Here is a 19217-nt window from a genome sequence, read left to right as displayed (position 1 = left end):
CATTAAAAGGCTTATAGGCGTTCACTAAAATATAAATATAAAATTAATTAGAAGTTTCAAAATCTACAGGGTGTTTCAGAGTTGTGGTGCCAAAACCTTAGGGGAGATTCCGCTCAGCAAAATAAGAAAAAAAGTTTATATGAACATGGGTCCGGAAATGTTTCGTTTCCGAGATACAGGGTGTCAACTTTTTTCCAAAAATTAAGTTTTTTATTAATAACTTAGAAATGCGTTAGTCGATTTCATTGAATTTTTTACAGTTTATTTAAACCATTATCAGACATCTACTGAAGCAATTAAATTCGATCCGAAATTTCCAGGGGCGTACCAATAGAGCAAGTATTTTGTCTTTTTGTAGAAAAAAATATCACCCTGCAACTTTTTTGCGGTTTTTATTTACTTATTTTAAAAAACTTACTAAAATACAACTTTTTGGTCTCTTGACTTTTTTTAGTGTCTCGCTTCGTTTTTGAGAAAAAATTACAATACGGCACCACGGCACGTCTCTGAACTCCATAAGGAAAAATAAAAATGCTTAGGAATTATCCAAAAATGTATCGCAGTGTGTTTATTTTTGAAAACTAAAAAAAAACATCAAATAAAATTTTCTCTAAAATAATACATTATTTCTCAATTTTCTTAGTAGGTACGAGAATACATTTTTGTTAAAGTAATCACTGATAACAAAATTACAATAAATGTTCAAACTGACAACCTCCTGCTTCGATGCAAGCATTGCACCGTCTCACCATACTTTGTCGTACTCGTTCGAAAATACCTGCAGTGTTCTGAATAGTCCGATAAGAATCAAAAATTCTTTGCTGTAATTATTCCACTGTTTCCACGGGGGGAGCATAAACAAGGTTTTTTAGGTAACCCCAAAGGAAAAAATCTAAAGATGTAAGATCTGGTTAGCGAGGAGGCCATGCAATGGGTCCTCCTCTACCTATCCATCGTCCAGGGTAAGCTTCATCCAAATAGTTTCTTACTTCTCGGTAAACATCTCCATTTAAGCGCGGTGGTAATACAAATGGGCCAATCAATTGATCAGCTACAATTCCTGCCCAGATATTTAGATGAAAACGCTGCTGGTGGCCTGTAACGTGCGTTGCATGAGGATTTTCTTCATGCCAAACATGATAATTATGGCTATTAAAATATCCATTTCTGGTAAACAACGCTTCATCGGAAAATAAAATGTTCCTATTAAACTGTGGATTGTTTATAAGGCTACGAAGATACCACTGGCAGAAAAAAACACGGAGTGGATAGTCGGCTGGAATCAATGCATGGACTTTTTGCAAATGGTAGGGATGCAGCAGCTGCTCATGCAATATTCTCCAGACTGAACTGTGTCCAATTCCCATAGCATTAGCTATTTCACGAGTGCTAACGAATGGTGCATTTTCCACTCTTTCCAAAATTTCCTCCTCGGCAGCCACAGTTCGGGCAGTTCTTCTGGGAGCAACATCAGGCCGTGTTACACTCAATGTACCAGTTTCTCGTATTCGCCTTTCGACATTTGGAAATATTTTTCTGCTGGGATGTCGCCTATTGGGAAATTTTCGACGATAAATTCGTTCGGCTTCTCGAGAATTGCAACGGGCCTCACCATACAGAAGAAGCATATCTGTTAGGTCAGCAAAAGTGTATTCCATTTTTTTTTCACCACCAACTACCAAGATAGGTATTTTAGAACTAACACTGTTAAATTTAAACTTTAACAAATGCAGAGCGTTGTAAACAAAAACACTTACTTTGATACAAAAATAATCTTTAGAATGGATAGGAATGTAATTTCGGTATTTTCGATATTAGTTACGATTATTTACGATTTCGATGTTATCTACGTGGTAATGTTTTTTTTAGTTTTCAAACACACTGCGATACATTTCAGGATAATTACTAAGCATTTTTATTTTTCCTTATGGAGTTCAGAGACGTGCCGTGGTGCCGTATTGTAATTTTTTCTCAAAAACGAAGCGAGACACTAAAAAAAGTCAAGAGACCAAAAAGTTGTATTTTAGTGGGTTTTTTAAAATAAGTAAATAAAAACCGCAAAAAAGTTGCAGGGTGATATTTTTTTCTACAAAAAGACAAAATACTTTCTCTATTGGTACGCCCCTGGAAATTTCGGATCGAATTTAATTGCTTCAGTAGATGTCTGATAATGGTTTAAATAAACTGTAAAAAATTCAATTAAATCGACTAACGCATTTCTAAGTTATTAATAAAAAACTTAATTTTTGGAAAAAAGTTGACACCCTGTATCTCGGAAACGAAACATTTCCCGACCCATGTTCATATAAACTTTTTTTTTTATTTTGCTGAGCGGAATCTCCCCTAAGGTTTTGGCACCACAACTCTGAATCACCCTGTATATTTTTGAGGCCCTCATTTAAAAACATAATTTATACGATGCTCCTATACATTTTCTTAACGGTTTTAGAAGAAACTTTTTAACGAAGGCGAATTCAATTTAAAGTTGCGATTTTTCCAAAAAAAAATCTGTATTATTAGATAAATTTATCTTTCTTTCAGCGGGAGTATGAAGTCTATCTAGTCTTGCCAAACTATAATTGGAAAAGTTTCTTTTATGTTTTCCCAAACTTTTCGCGCTTGTTTTCCATTAAAGATTGAGGGAGACAGAAGTAAGGGCGATGAAGTCGCATGTATAAAGTGACATTTTCCGGAGCTTGACAATATCGAAAAGGCATTGGGGGCATTCGCATAGGGACAGTGGGACTTAGAGAAGTTTTATGAAAAATGCTTTTTGTTAAGTCGTTTATATGACAAAATGTGGGTTTTGCGGATAAGATTTAGGGCAAAGTGTTTGGTGGCCTGAATTATTTACACTCTCTTTGAATTTTGAAATATCGGAAACATACATACATACATTGTTAGTATACATGCTGGGTGGAATGCATAAAAATGTGGTGCTATGCTTTGGAAGTATCTACTAGTTATAGTAGTATTTACTACAGTTTAAATGAAGTTGGTGTTTGACAAACTTCGGCCCCAGCAATCAAAGTGCTTTAGTAAAAAATTGCAGTTTTTATGGATGTGCATCGTCAAAAAGTATACAAACAAAGAAGAGAATACAATAATGACGATTTATAACGAAAATTATTTAGATAATTACCATAAATTTAATAGATTTTTCTTTGTACGCTTTGGTACTTTAGATTTAACATTATTTTCTCCAAGATGATAATGAACCGGTGGAAACAAGGGGTGGAGCCCCCTTTTTGAGAAGTTTAGGTGTTTCTAGTAAATTAACTTTGTAATTTAAAAAATGTAAATAACTTTTCTTAGAGAAGATCCTGGATTTCAGCAAGGAGTTGGTGTTGATCTAGAGGTCAATCAAAGCACTGTTTCCAGAACCTTAGCCACGGTATCTGAAGCAATTTATTCAAAAAGAAACAATTGGATATCCCCAACACTAACGTATTGCTTAGAGTTGCTATTAATAAGGGAGCACGTGGTGAGCGAATGCCCAGGGTTATAGGTATTATTGACTGTACCCATGTAAAAATAACAAAACCATCTATTCACGGTGATGAATACGTGAACAGAAAAGGGGTATCTCAATAAATGTTCAAGCTAGTTGTAACGCCCGAGAAATGTTTACAAGTGTGGATGCATCTTGGCCAGGCTCCATACACGATAGTCGAATTTGGCGAAACACCATAGTGCATGGAATTATGTATAATAATGTGCACGAAGCAGCTTTATTAGGTGATGAAGGATATGGTGTTGCCCCGTGGTTATTGACACCATATAAAAATCCAACTACACCAATGCAAGAAAATTACAATTTAATCCATGCAAAGGAACGATGTGTCATAGAGCGCTGCTTTGGTCAGTTAAAACGGCGTTTTCCAATGCTCCAGTATACTTTTCACCTAAAAACTGAAAACATTCCGGAACAAATTGTGAGTGCATTTGTACTTCACAATATAGCTAAATATCTACAAGATCCATACTATGATTTTGATTGAATTGAGATGGAAGTTTAGCATCCCAGTGAATTAATGCCAGAGGGTAATCAAGCATAAATTCGAAATCAAGGTACACAGCGCAGAAATGAAGTTGCTGAGTTTTTATTTCGTAATGATAACTAACATACCTAATAATTTAAGTTAATATTATTATTATGATAATTATATACTAAATAGGTAACTTATGAAATGTTCAATAATAAACTAAGTATAAAAAAGTAACAACTAAATAAACTAATTATTTCAGTTTTAAGTTTGTGACAAAATATCAAACTATAAAAGAAATAAATGGATACTACACCTCATATTATATTATTATGGGTTCATACGTAGATTTTATATTCCTGTTAATAATCCAACATGTCCCGCCTAATTAAATGGTCAACTAACTGCCCACGAGCTTTGGCAAAATTTACCAATGCAATCGCGGCCCGTTCCTGAGCTTCGGCTGAAGACTGTTGAGCTCGAGAAGCAGAAATTTGGGCTTCGGCTGCTTCAATTTGTTTTCGTAGACAGGTCTTTTTCGTTTTTTTTTGTAGTTACCTTATCAGCTGCTTTAGAACCTTTAGGTATCATGACTTTAACTTGTTTGGAGCCAGATTTAGAACTGAGGAAGCCATCTTCACTGTTTTGGAAGGAAACATCAATCTCATTGCTTACACCAGTAGTTAAACTAGTTAGTTAAACCAGTATTATAATCACTGAACTTTTAAAAAGTTTGAATCCGAACCGAATTACACGAACACACTTAATACTAATAGACGTACTGATAGAAAAACGAGTTTTGACAAGTGTCTTGTCAATTTTGAGAACTTTGACACGCGCTTACTGCGATACTAGTAGATACTTTTCTCTTAAGTAGTAGGTACTTCTGTTGGGCCGTACAGTGTAGTATTTACTTCATAGGCGAAGTAGATACTTTTATGTAAAAGCAAATGCTACAAAGTAAATACTTTTTAGCGAAGCATTAGCATCTATTACTGTTTATGCATTCCACCTAATGTAACGAAATTCGGGAACACACGTTTATTGTCAACGTCAAAAACTCTACCCTAATTCGCCTTGACTGTCGTTTAATTGTTTCCAAGATAAGAACTGACTAAATAATTAAAACTTAATGAAATGTCACGAAACGCGTCCTTTTTAAAGCCGGATGGAACAGTTTCGAAATATTAAGAATTATCTTCATTGTTTTTGCCGAAAGAGACCAATAATTTTAGGAGAATACTGACAGTCAAAGCAAGCAAATATACAAAGTCTAGAAGTACAACCCTGAATAAACCCTACAAATCAACTTTAACTACAAAATACTAATAAAATAGTACAAAAACTAGGAGAATAATTAACGTATTTACATTTTCATAATACTGCTCCCCTCTCAAGTTGGATCGTCCCAATCAACATCAATCAACACCTCCAGGTTCAAACATGGGACCACCTGAGTCATATTAGGGTGCTAACCGGACGATGTTTACAATTTTCATCTTCGTTGTCGGATGTCGCTAGATACGGTACACCACGTTGTTGATTCTGGTGACCACATTGAATGGACTTTCCCAATCCTTCTGGAGCTTTGGTGACTTGCCCTTCATCCTCCGTGGATAGTATAACCAAACTTTATCCCCAGGATTCAAACCGATAGAATTTGCCTTTATGTCGTAACGTGTTTTCATTCTGTTACTTTCTAGGTGAAGTTTATCCCGTACTTGTTCGTGAATAATTTGCAAATGCTCTTGTAAATGGTCGACGTACTCCTCAAGGGTTTCAGACTTATGGGGTCTTCCAGTAATAATGCCCTATGGTAAACGAAGTTCATCACCGAAGACAACTTTTGCCAGAATTTTTTCCAGTTGACTTGTGAATAGAAGAACCATATGCCAATAGGAATGGTTGTAAACAGATATCCCAGTCGGTTTGCTTAGAGTTTACCACCATCCTCAAATAGGTTTCAAATGTGCGGTTAAATCTTTCAACCATTCCATCAGACTGAGGGTGTAGGGGGGTTGTACGGGTCTTATTGATTCCCAGCAACTAGCATACTTGTTGGAATATTTGTGACTCAAAGTTCCTTCCTTGGTCTGAATGTATCTCTCTGGGTACACCAAATCGACAAATCCAGTTCTGGAATAGCACTTCAGATACTGTCGTTACTTCTGGGTTTGGAATCGGATAAGCCTCGGGCCAATTACTAAAGTAATCCATAGCAACAAGAGCATATCGGTTTTTGGAGCTACTAGTATGAAAGGGACCTGCTACGTCAAAGGCAATTCGTTCAAAGGGTGCACCAACAAGATATTGCATGATCTTTCCTCTTGTCCAGGTTCTTGGGCCCTTGCTTGATGAACGCTGCTCACACTGACGGCACCAGCGTTTAAAATCTTCATGACTATTCAGCCAGTAAAAACGTTCTCTCACTTTTGCCAAGGTCTTACTAACTCCAAAATGTTCTCCGCCGACACCGCCATGAACAGCTTCAAGAATTTCTGGAATCCGTTTTCGAGGAAGGACTGTCAGATATGACTTTCCTTTTCCATCTACGGTCTCCCAGACTCTTTTTAAAAATCCATCTTTTATAACCAACGAATTCTATTGAGACCAATAAGCTTTTAGCTTTGGAGATTTGTCAGAAATATCTTTTCATTCTGATTTTGAAATTTCTCGTGATTTCAATTCGTAAATAAGACCAAATACTGCTACAATCTAAAACTAACTGTGAAGGCTAATACGATTACAAGTAAATATCTGTGAATGCTGTTTTGATTCCTTTTTAAAATAATGCTGACATGTTTCAATATAGGTTCTTTTCGATTAAGCATTGGCATTTTGGTGATATTCGCCTTTCCTATGTTCTATTGTAAAGTGATACTTTTGTAATCGTTAAAGCCAGCTTGCTATTTGTTTTTGAATTGAAACAGCCATTTCAGAGGCATGGTCAGTTCTAAGGATAAATCGTTGACCATACAAATCTTTATGAAAATGTTCAATAGCTTTTACTGCTGCCAATAGCTCTCGTCTGATGACACAATAGTTTCATTCTGGTTTTGATAACGTTTTACTGAAAAAAATTTCTTGACCTTATAGTTTGCAGTTTTTCATGGGCTTAATCAAAACAGTTTCTCCCTCTTTTCCTCCAGTTGTAGCATTAACCACCACCTCTGAATTTGCTGGTATGGTAATATCCTTGAATAACTTAACGTCTCTGGTATTTACTTTATCTTCATATAGGTGGTGCATAAACATCTCTTAATTTCTCGTCGTCAATATCCGGTTATATACATCCATTTTAAACTGCTATTCATAACATCTAATCCTAATATGACATTATTCATGATTTCTGCCACTAGTACTGGCTGTTGGAATGTTTTTAAGCCAATAGTGACTGTAGCTTTATATAATCCAAGAATCGGGACAGTGAGCTACAATGTTCGGCTTCACGATAGTATGATTTGATCCTGTATCCACCACCATCTCACATTCACGGCCGCATATTTTTCCCGGTACTACCAAGCTCTCTCCAGGATGTGGCAGCCGGTTTAGTCTTATACGTGAGGCTTGGTAGCACCCAGCCAGCTTGAAGTTAAAGTTTTCCTGGTTCCTTGGGTCTCTCAAAGGCTTGGGATATTGACGTTTAAGATGCCCCTCCTCATTGCAATTCCAGCATTGGAATGGTCTTTTAGGTTTCCTTGCTAATAATGATTCAATCTTCTTTAGGCGGTCTTCGAGATCATTTTCCGAAGTTCTGATTGGTCTTATTCGTGTCTGCCTTCTAGTTGCTTGAAAAGCTGTCTCATATTCTAGTCCATGGGCCAAAGCTTCCGAAATACTTTTATGATGAGTCCTCCTTAGAGCGTGGTTGGTATCTGCATTTCGAACTCATATCAATAAAACAATTTATAGAAATTTGTTCTCGGAACTCTGTTGGGGCTGAAGAGTACGCCAGATTTACTAATCGAGCAACGTCGACCTCAAACTGTTGGAGTCCTTCGTCGGGTTGTTGTGTCCCAGATTTTAATTGGGCTTGGTACAGTTATGGACTTATGGGCTTCACCGTATCTCATCTCTAAGGTACGCACCAGTACGTCGAAATTGAGCTGATCTTCAGATGGCACCATTCTTAATATTTCTGTAGCTTCTCTTTTATGGCTTAGCTTAAGATTGATTGCCTTTTCTTCGTTATCCCAGCGATTTCCCCTAGCAGCGGCCTCAAATTGATTCAAATAGGTACTCCATGCTTCTTTGCCCTCAAATTTTGGTGGCTTCACTTTCATCACTGTTTGCATTCCAGGATCGGGATGAAGAGGAGCCCGCTTTACTTTCATCTCTAGTTCTTGGATTATTATTTGTACTTGCCCCAATTCTTCTTCCACTGTTGCTTCAAAGTTAGTCATGAATTCTCTCTGATTCAACTCCAGATCCTTCCTTTTGTTTTCTGTCTCGTTCGTTCTGCTCGTTTTTAAGGTTATCTTTTAAATTCAGTAAGTCTTCTTTCATGGTCTTTATAAGGTGTTTTTGTTTTCTGTCTCGTTCTTCATTTTCTTTCTTCAGGTCAGATTTAAATGTCTTTAATAAATCTTCCTGTTTTTTGTCTCATTCTTCTTGTTTACAGTCTCTTTCTTTTTGTTCTTCCTTCTGTTTACGGTCTCGTTCCTCTTGTTCTTCCTTCTGTTTGTCAAACTTCCTTAATAGGAACTCCATCAGTTTCTGGGTCTCCATCTTGGCCTGACTTCTTGTTAAAGGTATTCACTAAAATAGGCTTCCAAATATCCCACTTCTGACACCAATTGTAACGAAATTCTGGAACACACTTTTATTGGCAACGTCAAAAACCAACCTCACTCGACAATTAATAGGAGAATAATTAACGTATTTACATTTACATAATAATACATGTAAAAAGTTTTATATTAGAATAATTGGAAATAAACCTAATATTTTTTCTTATTGAAAATTTGACAATGAAAAGCGTTCTTAAGACACCTCGTACGTCTTTACATTAAATTGAATCCACAACTTAGGGCCGGTATTATAAAACTATTTTGACAGATAATTTAAAGTTAACTTGTAAGATAATGTCACAGTTAACTTCAAAATGTAGAAGTTAACTTTATCGGGTGGATGAGGTGTCAGTTAAAGTTAACTTTATAAAAAAATCCCGGTTTTTGACATATATTCTGTCAATAATTTTGAATATAACCTAACACTGGAAAAACTTCTACTCCTCGACTTATAGATGGCAGTAAAAAAGCGAAATTGTCTCCTCGAGACTATCGGACTATCATGCAACTGATATGTCATATAAAATACCGCCATTTTTCATAATTCTTTAGCTTGTAGGGGCTTTCTTTCTAGAAGTGTATCTACGGTCAAGCCAAGCTAAAACAAAAACTTGAAAAAGTCTTTTGACAGTGCCCCATGGCTATAGTAACGTCTCAAAGACGAATGAAAAGAAATAGGACGTTTATAAAATTGAAATTTTATTGCTAAGGGTAATTTGGTGATTAAAGTTAAAGTTAACTTTTGAAAAATATTTATAATACCGGCCCTTAGTCAACGTCATCTTCAATTAAACCGAAAGTAACAAAAAAACAATTGAATATGTCAAAAGATACTCATATAACTATTATATCGATATACCAAATTTCATTTATTTATCTTAAAAAGTAAAAAGGTTATTAAGTGTTCCTTGTTTCCTGTGTAATGCGGTATATACATTAAATACCTATTATATTTCAAAACATACTTATAATACCAGCAAAAAAAGGAAACATTTTTCTTTTTTTCAACATATTTTTTTACAATTTAAATACTTTAAGCCTAAGGGAGCTTTTACGTTTTATTAGCCAGCAGCCGAGCAAATAGTAATAAAAATCCCGACTGGAAAATGGTGTAAAGCAAACGAAAAATACTGCAGAAAAAAACGACAATGACGACTCCCTCATTTTGCGTTCCATAGAGTTCTTTTTTTTCGAGTGCTAAATGAGGGTCATTCTTTAAAAAATACAATATTCTTTTTTAAATATTTCCAATTTATGACTCTATTCTTAATTAATATTAAGAGGTCCTCGCAGCATTTTGCCATAAAAAATATTATTTGTCAAGTTTAACTCTTTATTGAAACATATTACTCTGACTAAAATACTGACTGCTATAAGTTTTTTTATTTTTTTTCGCCCGGAATGCCCCAAAAACAAGCTAGAGATGAAAACCCGGAATGATTTGATGATCATATTTGACTTTGAAATGTCCTCTTTCAGCCGTTCCCCCGGATTTAAAATGTTCCTTTATTTCCACAATCAGATTTATCCCCGACTGTCGTAAAAAATACGCTTTCTCACGATAAGGCCGTTATGGAACTTGTACAATTGGGTTTTGATAAGGGTATAGAAAACGGCATAAACATCTGCAAATAAATACGAATCCATGAAATCAAAAAAACATTTAAACGATTAAAATGAATCATTCAATCTTTTTATTTTTGAAACAGAAATATGATGAAAAACATTATAAAAAATTTCATATAAGGTATCTGCGGGTAATAAGGCCTAGCTAAAGAAAAATATTTTTTTTTTCGTTTTTTGGCCTTGTGCCTGGCACATTTAGCCACGTGTTCCAATATAGGAACTCATTCATAATAGAACAGGTTGCTAATATAGTATTTAAATAATTATACTATTGGGTAGTATGACATTGTATCTAATAAAAAGAGTACAAAAAAAGGAATAGTGCAAGAAAGATTAATACTAGGGATCTTAGACAGGGTCACACGCTTTTCGTCCTGGAGCCAATGCAGGACATTTTTTTAAAACAGAACATAGGGGGGCTCGGATAGGTAGGTAAACAATAAGGAAAAAACAAAGGGATCTCTAAGTAACTAAAATTATTAACTAGTGCATATACGTTCAAGTTATATTTTCCTTTTGGACAATTTCAAGAATTTTATGAAAATAGACTCCATTCTATCGTCGGCAATTACGTTTGCCATAACTGAAGTATGACACATAGGAAGCAAGCCAAGCTCTTTCAATTTATTTTGCAGAAACATCACTGCGTCCATATTATTTTTACATTCAAATAAAATATGGTTCAAATCATCAATTGACTGGTTGTCACAGTTACATATATATGAGTCATTTATTCCCAATTTATGTAAATATTTATTAAAATTACCATGACCCACTAGAAATCTAAAGAAAGATGTTGTCAAATATCTTCGAAAGTTACATTTGGAAACCATACTATAACTGCTAAGGGACGCTTTTATTGAAGTGTATGTATTTGAAGTATTTGCTAAATATGCAAGATATTTTCTTTTCCAAGTTTCTGAAGACCTCTTTCGGATAATTGGAACTATATCACTAAAGTGTACTTTGGAAAGAATCCTATCTGTCTTAATTGCTTCCTTGGCCTCTTTATCTGCTAATTCATTTCCTAGCAATCCTGTGTGTCCTTTTAACCAAATGAATGCTACCTCAGTATTATGTTTATCAAGATTACTGATAGCCTCTCGAATCTTAAAAATAACTGGGTGTTTAAAATTATGTCCATTTTTTAGTGATTGCAAAACTGATTTTGAATCAGAAAGTATTAAAAAGTTTGAAATTATACTAGCATCACTAATAAATTCCAGGGCCTTTAATATTGCTAATGCCTCTGCAGTAAAAATAGAAGCATAATCCTCACACTTGTATTTTCTTGTAATATTAATTTTCGGAATAATAAAGGCACAACCTGTACCATCAGCAGTTTTCGATCCATCTGTGTATATTTCTAAGAAATTTTGAAATTTACTCAAATTATCCTTAAGAATAGTTTGATTGGCCTTATGACAGTTCGTAAATGTAGGAAATATTAAAAGATGGCAGAGTCGCCAAAGTGACGAGAATATTACGTTGTTTTTTGCTCCTCAAAAATTTAGTGTTTTTATGCATTGAGGCAATAAAAATTGTTCAAACCTGGTAATTTATATTACCTAGAAACTAGTCCATAAATTAGTGGAAAAAGTCTGTGATTTTCTAGACACATAACTTTAGAACTATTTAAATTCCTTTCTCGGGTCCGCATGTGAGAAACGTAAACATTGCGCAGTATAGCGAATATCAAGGCAACCTGCTTACAAGGTTGGTTGCGGTATTGCCGGCTTGTCGGATAAAACTGACTAATTATGGAATGCGATGTTTGTAAAAAAAACAGCTCGCAAATTGAAATTTTTGCTTGTGATGGTTGCAAAACTCGATTATGTAGAAATGAAGTGTTGTCATTGATAAATGCTTCTGAATACAAGGTTTTGCAGCTTAAATCAAAGCGGCACTTGAAATTCTACTGTGAAAAATGTACTAAAGGTGAATCATTTTCTCTATATCAATCACTAATTGAGGAGAAACAAAAACATATTGAAGCTAAAGAGAAGATTATCAGTTGTCTGGAAACAAATAATAAGGAATAATTACAAAAAATAGAGATGTTAGAGAAGAAGCTTCAAAATACGCAGAACGAGAGCAAGGGGACCTTTTCTGACGTGGTAAGGAAAGGAAAACCAGAATCTGTTGTTCTAATAAAGCCTGTTGATGAGCAGGATGGCATTTTAACCAAAAAGGAGATTAGGCAAAACGTAGATCCTTCTAAAATTGAAGTTTCGAAGTTTAGGCAAATTAAGGGAGGTGGTGTTGTAATAGGCTGTTCGGATAAAAACCAGATTAAGGATCTTCGTACACAATTGGAAAAACAGTTAGGACAAAAATACACTGTGGAGGTACCATCTTTGAAAAAACCAAAAATGAAAATAGTAAATATTAACAAGGATGATGTAGGTTTAGAAGACTCTGATAGTACAATAATAGATTTAATTGTTAAGTGGAATAACTTATTTGACGGGGAAGATTTTTATATGAAAGTTTTAAAAAAATCGGTAAATAATTTTAAAAATATAAATCTTATCCTTGAAGTCGATTCAATTACTCATAACAAATTATTAAGTCAAGAAAGGGTCAAACTAGGGTGGTCTAGGTGTCGTGTTTTTAATCACGTAAGTGTCCTACAATGTTTTAATTGCATGGGCTTTAATCACTATGGTAAGGATTGTAAATCACAACAAATCTGCTCAAGATGCTCTGGCAATCACTCTTATAAAGAATGTAGGTCTAATGAAAAAAAATGTATAAATTGTATAAAATCTAAAAAGCCAAATGAAAACTTAGATGTTAGTCATGAAGCCTTAAGTCGAGAATGTCCTTGCCTATTGAGAATAATTAGCTTATATAATAAGAAGGTTGACTATTTATCTGACTGTGTATAAATCTATTTCAATATGAATAATATTAATAGCAATATGTCTGCCATTCTTAAAATGGCACATTTAAACTTAAGGTCGATTTTTACGGGATTTCAGGAGTTTGTGGATTTGGTAATAGGTAATGATTATGACATTATCGCAGTGACAGAAACTTGGTTAACTAATAACGTCTCGTCAAATGTGATTTCTATAACTGGTTACAATTTTTATCGCAAAGATAGGTCTACTGGCCGAGGTGGGGGGGTAGGATTTTTTGTTAAATCTCACTTATAGGCTGAGATTCTTAACCTTAATATAGGTACAGATATAGATGGTTTTGAAAATATGTGGATAAAAATTAATATAAACAGGGTCTCTATTACTGCTGGGGTCATATATCGTACTATGAATAATATTGGGGCTTGTGCAAATGCACTCGACAATATTCTACCAGAAATAATATCAACCTCCGACTACGTAACGGTTCTAGGGGATTTAAATATTAATTTTTTTAACAGCAATAATCCAATATCCGACATATTTGATGTTTTTGGTTTCACTCAGACCATTGATGAGGCTACAAGGGTCACTGATAGAGTATCAACATTACTAGATCCTATATTTTTTAGTGATGCAGATGCTGTTATGGATGTTGGCACCATCTCTGCTATCGGGATAAGTGACCATAAGTTGGCATTTTGTAATATACGCTTACCAAATCTTAAAAGAGTCCAGAAAATAATATCATTCCGCAGTTACAAACACTTTAATGAAAACCTTTTTAATACAGAGCTTTTACAAATACCCTGGGATAACATATATTATTTTCCAAATATAGATGACAAAGTACAATTTCTGACACAGAACCTAATAAAATTATTTGACAAACATGTACCAATAAAGACCGTCCGCGTTAATAAACCCCCAGCACCTTGGCTTACACCAGCTCTAGAGGCCATATTAAAGGAACGTGATAAGGCTAACTTAAAATATAAAAAATCAAAGTCATTAGCTGATTTTGAAGCTTATAAGCGGGCTCGAAACTTTGCACTTGCTTCTATTCGAAGGGAAAAAAAGGGCTATTTAAGTTTTTTGGAACAACAAAAAAATAGTAAGTTACTCTGGAAAAATCTTAAAAATATGAATGTAAATGTAAGCTCAAAAACTTCTAATAGTGAATTTCCACTTGACTCTGTTAATCCTGATAGTGCAAATGACTACTTTTTGAGTGTATTTAAAAAATCAAATAAATGTGACCAAAAAATACATTTCTATAACACAAATAAACTTAAGAACAACTTGCACTTTCAATTTAATATGATAGATTCGAGTTCAGTGAAAAAAAATATTTATTCCATTAAGTCCAATGCTTCTGGTCATGACAATTTGACACTTTTTATGATAAAGCTTAGCCTTCCTGCTATCCTACCTCATTTGACACATATTGTTAATTCTTGCCTTGAAGCTGGGTATTTTCCAGAGGACTGGAAAAAGTCCATAATTCTTCCTGTTCCTAAGACCAGAAAAGTAACTGCTGTGAATGAACTTCGTCCCATAAGCCTGTTGCCTGTCCTATTTAAAATTCTTGAAAGAACTGTTCACACACAAGTATTAAATTACCTAAATCTTAATAATTTGCTCCCAGTTCATCAGTCAGGCTTTAGGTCTGGACATAGTACTACTACTGCTCTTCTGAACTTAACTGACAACATAATAAGGGCATTAGACAAAAATATTGCGGTTGTCCTAGTCTCCCTGGACTACTCTAAAGCTTTTGATCTGATAGACCATGATTTACTGTGTGCTAAACTAAAATATCTGGGCTTTGACGAATGCTCTGTCTCCTTTTTCAGGTGCTACCTGACAGATAGACAACAGCGCGTACAAATTGGTAACAAGTTTTCTTCTGCTGAGACTGTGATATCTGGTGTACCACAAGGATCTATAATTGGACCACTTTTGTTTCTAATATACATTTTTGACATTTTCCAGGTAATCAAAAATTCAGATTCACAGTCATATGCAGATGATAAACAGGTTTTGCATTATTTTGACCCCAATAAACCAGCAGAAGCTGAAGCATCTCTCAATGACGATCTAAAATCCATCAATGATTACTCAAGAGAACATAACTTAAAGATAAATCCTGAAAAAACAGAGGTACTTCTCTTTTGTTCAGAAAAGCGAAGAAAACTGCTAGAAGGTAGGTTGCACCTGAAACTGGGCGACACAACTTTGGGATTTTCTAAAAATGCGAAGAACTTAGGGCTTATCATTGATACTGATTTAAGGTTCAGAGATCATGTGAATAAGTTACTTCAAAAAAGTTATGTAAAAATGAAAGTTCTCTATGCCAACAGATTTATCTTAGACTTTAATATTAGGAAAAAACTCTGTGAATCTCTGGTTTTGCCAATTTTTTATTATTGTAATATAGTGTACTACCCCTGTTTAGATTTAGTGACAAAAAATAGATTGCAAGTTGTGCAAAATAACTGTTGTCGCTTCATATTTGGTCTGAGGAGATATGATCATGTCTCAGCAGAATTTAAACAATTAAATTGGTTAAATATGTCGGGTGTGGTAAAGCATCATTTTGCTACTTTTCTAATGAGGTTGTTAATATCAAATATTCCTGTATATTTGAGGGAAAAGTTAATATTTCGAACATTTATTCATAACCGTGAACTTCGTTATGGAAATCACTTTACTATGCCACAACATCATTCAGCACTCTTTCAAACAGGTTTTGCCTATAATGCAGTATCTTTATATAACTCCTTAGATCCCTATTTAAGAGATATTAGTTTAAACGGCTTTAGGTCTCAGTTTAAAACTTATTTGTTAAGTTTACAAAATACTTAGTGTCATTATGAATTATGTTTACTTTTCACTTCTTTTTTGATTTAGAATAGGGATGGTTAAGTGTAAGAGTAGCCTAAGGCTAAACTTCGCCATTTGTATTCTTTAACCTTAATCTTATATGTATATACCTATAAAACATTTAAATCTATGTAATGTATATGCATGATTAATAAAAGACGATTTATTATTATTATTATTATTATTATTATTGTGGGGTCAAAAAAATTAACCCCAAAAGCTAATTCGTACATCCATAGTATATTTGTTTCATTAATGAATTGATGGAGGTATTTTGTTTCAGTATAAGCTTCAGCCAATGGAGGACTGTTTTTATTCAACCAATATTTATTAGTTAAATTAGACATAGCCAGTTTGTAAATTTTAGCTATTAGTGGGTTATTCCGATATTGCACATTTTTAATCAAAAATTTTTCTGCTGAAGTTTTTCGTCTTATCTCTAATGGTAGCTCATTAGTCTCTGCCAGTAATGCTTCAATCGGCGTGGATCTTAAGGCGCCTGTGACTAATCTCAAAGCTCTATATTGTATACGATCAACCTTAAGTAGTCTCATTTTAGTAGCAGAACCATAAAAAATTGAGCCGTTATCCAGCAACGATCTAGTAAATGCTCGATAGAACATTAAAGATGTCTTAAGATCAGAGCCCATTTTCGAGCAGTGACTGATTTTAAAATATTCAAGCTCTTTTCAGCTTTTTGTAAGATATAATTTATATGGGTATTCCATGTCAATTTTTGGTCTAAAAATACACCAAGGTATTTTAGTTCTTTTATCCATGGAAGGGTAGTATTACTTAAAATTATTTGATTTTTTATTTGTAGATTGTGTCGTGTGAAAATTACTAAGGCTGATTTCTTGCTAGAAATACTAAATCCATTGCTTGGAAAATATTTATTACAAATATACATAATATGGTTAAGATTCCTTTTACAAGCTGGCATATCGTATGCTGTACAATAAATACAAAAATCATCTGCAAATTGCAATATTTTAAATCTTATTTGCAGCTTGTGAAAATCAGCTGTATAAAGATTAAAAAGTAAGGGGCTCAAGACCGAACCTTGAGGTAGGCCTGCAGATGTTGTTCTATAATCTGTTGTATTATAACTAGTTTTTATGGTAATATTTCTGTTTGTAAATAAATTAATAAGATTATTAGCAAACCCTTCAGGAACAGCTAAACCAATAAGCTTTTCTAACAGGATATAAAGATTAACATTTTCATAAGCACTTTGAATATCAAGAAATAATGCTCCCAAATAACTATTTTCTGAGTATGTTTGTTGTATGTCTGAAACAAGATGTGCTAAGCAATCGCTAACACTCTTACCCCTACGAAAGCCAAACTGATAGGTTGGAAGGATGCATTTGGACTCACACCACCACTCCAGACGACTTTTTAAAATTCGCTCAAGAGTTTTATTAATACATGAGGACAAAGTTATTGGTCTGAATTCACCAGGTTTACCCGGCTTATTAATTAAAACTATTGCTGACTTGGAATTAATACTTTCTCCATCAATAATAACACTATTAAAGGCTTTAATTAACAATTGTTTGGCAGAATTAGGAAGATTTAGCAACATGCTGTATGTGATATTGTCGGGACCAGGACTTGTATCTTTATGTCTTTTAAGATGAAAGTTAAATTCTGAAAATGAAATTGGTTGGTTTAAATAATGGTTTTTATCCGATTGTTTTCTTGGGATATCTTGGTAAACCGAAATAGGTGCTACTTTATTTAAAAATTCACTAGTAATATCATTAGTTGCTGGCAATATATTACTGTCAACCAAAGATTTCCGGATGCAGTTTACCCTATTCCAAATTTTTGTTGGAGAGCTTTGAGCATTAAGACTACTACAAAAGTTAATCCAGCTCTCTTTAGATTTCTTTTTAAAGTATAGTTTGCACTTGGCCGATATTTTTTTATATGCTATGTAATTTTCTAAATTATTATTTTTACGGTAAGTTATAAATATGTTTACGTTTATTTGAAAGGTTCTGACATTCTTCATCCCACCAGGGAATATAATACTTATTATTTTGTGCTTTTCTTTTGGGAAAAATTTTATTAGCAACTTCTGTTATTATATTAGAAATAAGTTCAATAATTTTATGAGCGTATTCAGGTTTATTTGTTATACAAGACATTTCGTGTCTATTGTTATTCCAGTTAGCTTGTGTAAGTTTCCAACCCAAATGCTGTATAGAATTATTAGTATTGTTAACGTTAAACTTATTTAAATTCAAGACAATTGGGAGATGGTCTGAACCATATGAATCCTGAAGTATCTTCCAATTTGAATTTTGAATCAGATTGGATGAAATAATAGTAACATCAATAGCAGAATTAGACTGATTAGGAGCACCAACTCTGGTTGTTTGCCCTTGATTCCTAATAAGTAAATTCTGAAAATTATCTAAGGAGTTAATTAGTGTAGTACCAAAATTATTAGAGGTATCAGAACCCCATGCTATATGATGGGCATTGAAATCCCCACCTATAATACAATGCTCCTTTAATTGTGAGAATATTCTTTCGTAGTCGGAATTAGATACCTGAACATTGGGAGGTCTATAAATAGATACTAACGAGATTTCCTTTTTGTTAAACATAATGTTAACTCCACACAATTCTAGTTTATTATTTGTTAAATTTACAAAGTCAATTATTTTATAAGGTATTGAATTTTTAAGAGAAATTGCTACTCCGCCCTTACCTTGAACCCTATCTTTTCTTATGATATTATACCCTTTAAATCAAATTTTATATTCTGGCTTATACCAAGCTTCACATAATAGTATAGCGTCTGTACACTTGTTGTCAATAATAAGGTTTTTTAAATGGTTATGATTAGAGTAAGCAGATCTAGCATTCCACTGTATTATATTTAGTTGTTGTCTTTTATTAGCCATATTTCATCAATAATATTAACTAGAGTATCGTTTAAAATATCACTAACACATTTAAGAATTTCTGGAATATTAGTAATGGTGTTAGAATTGAGAGATTGACTTAATCCATTTTTAATGTTTTCATGTATTTTTTGTTTCAGTTGT

Source organism: Anthonomus grandis, chromosome 5, assembly GCF_022605725.1.
Source record: "Anthonomus grandis grandis chromosome 5, icAntGran1.3, whole genome shotgun sequence".
In the NCBI taxonomy this organism is placed as follows: domain Eukaryota; kingdom Metazoa; phylum Arthropoda; class Insecta; order Coleoptera; family Curculionidae; genus Anthonomus; species Anthonomus grandis.
This window is presented reverse-complemented; position numbering follows the sequence as displayed.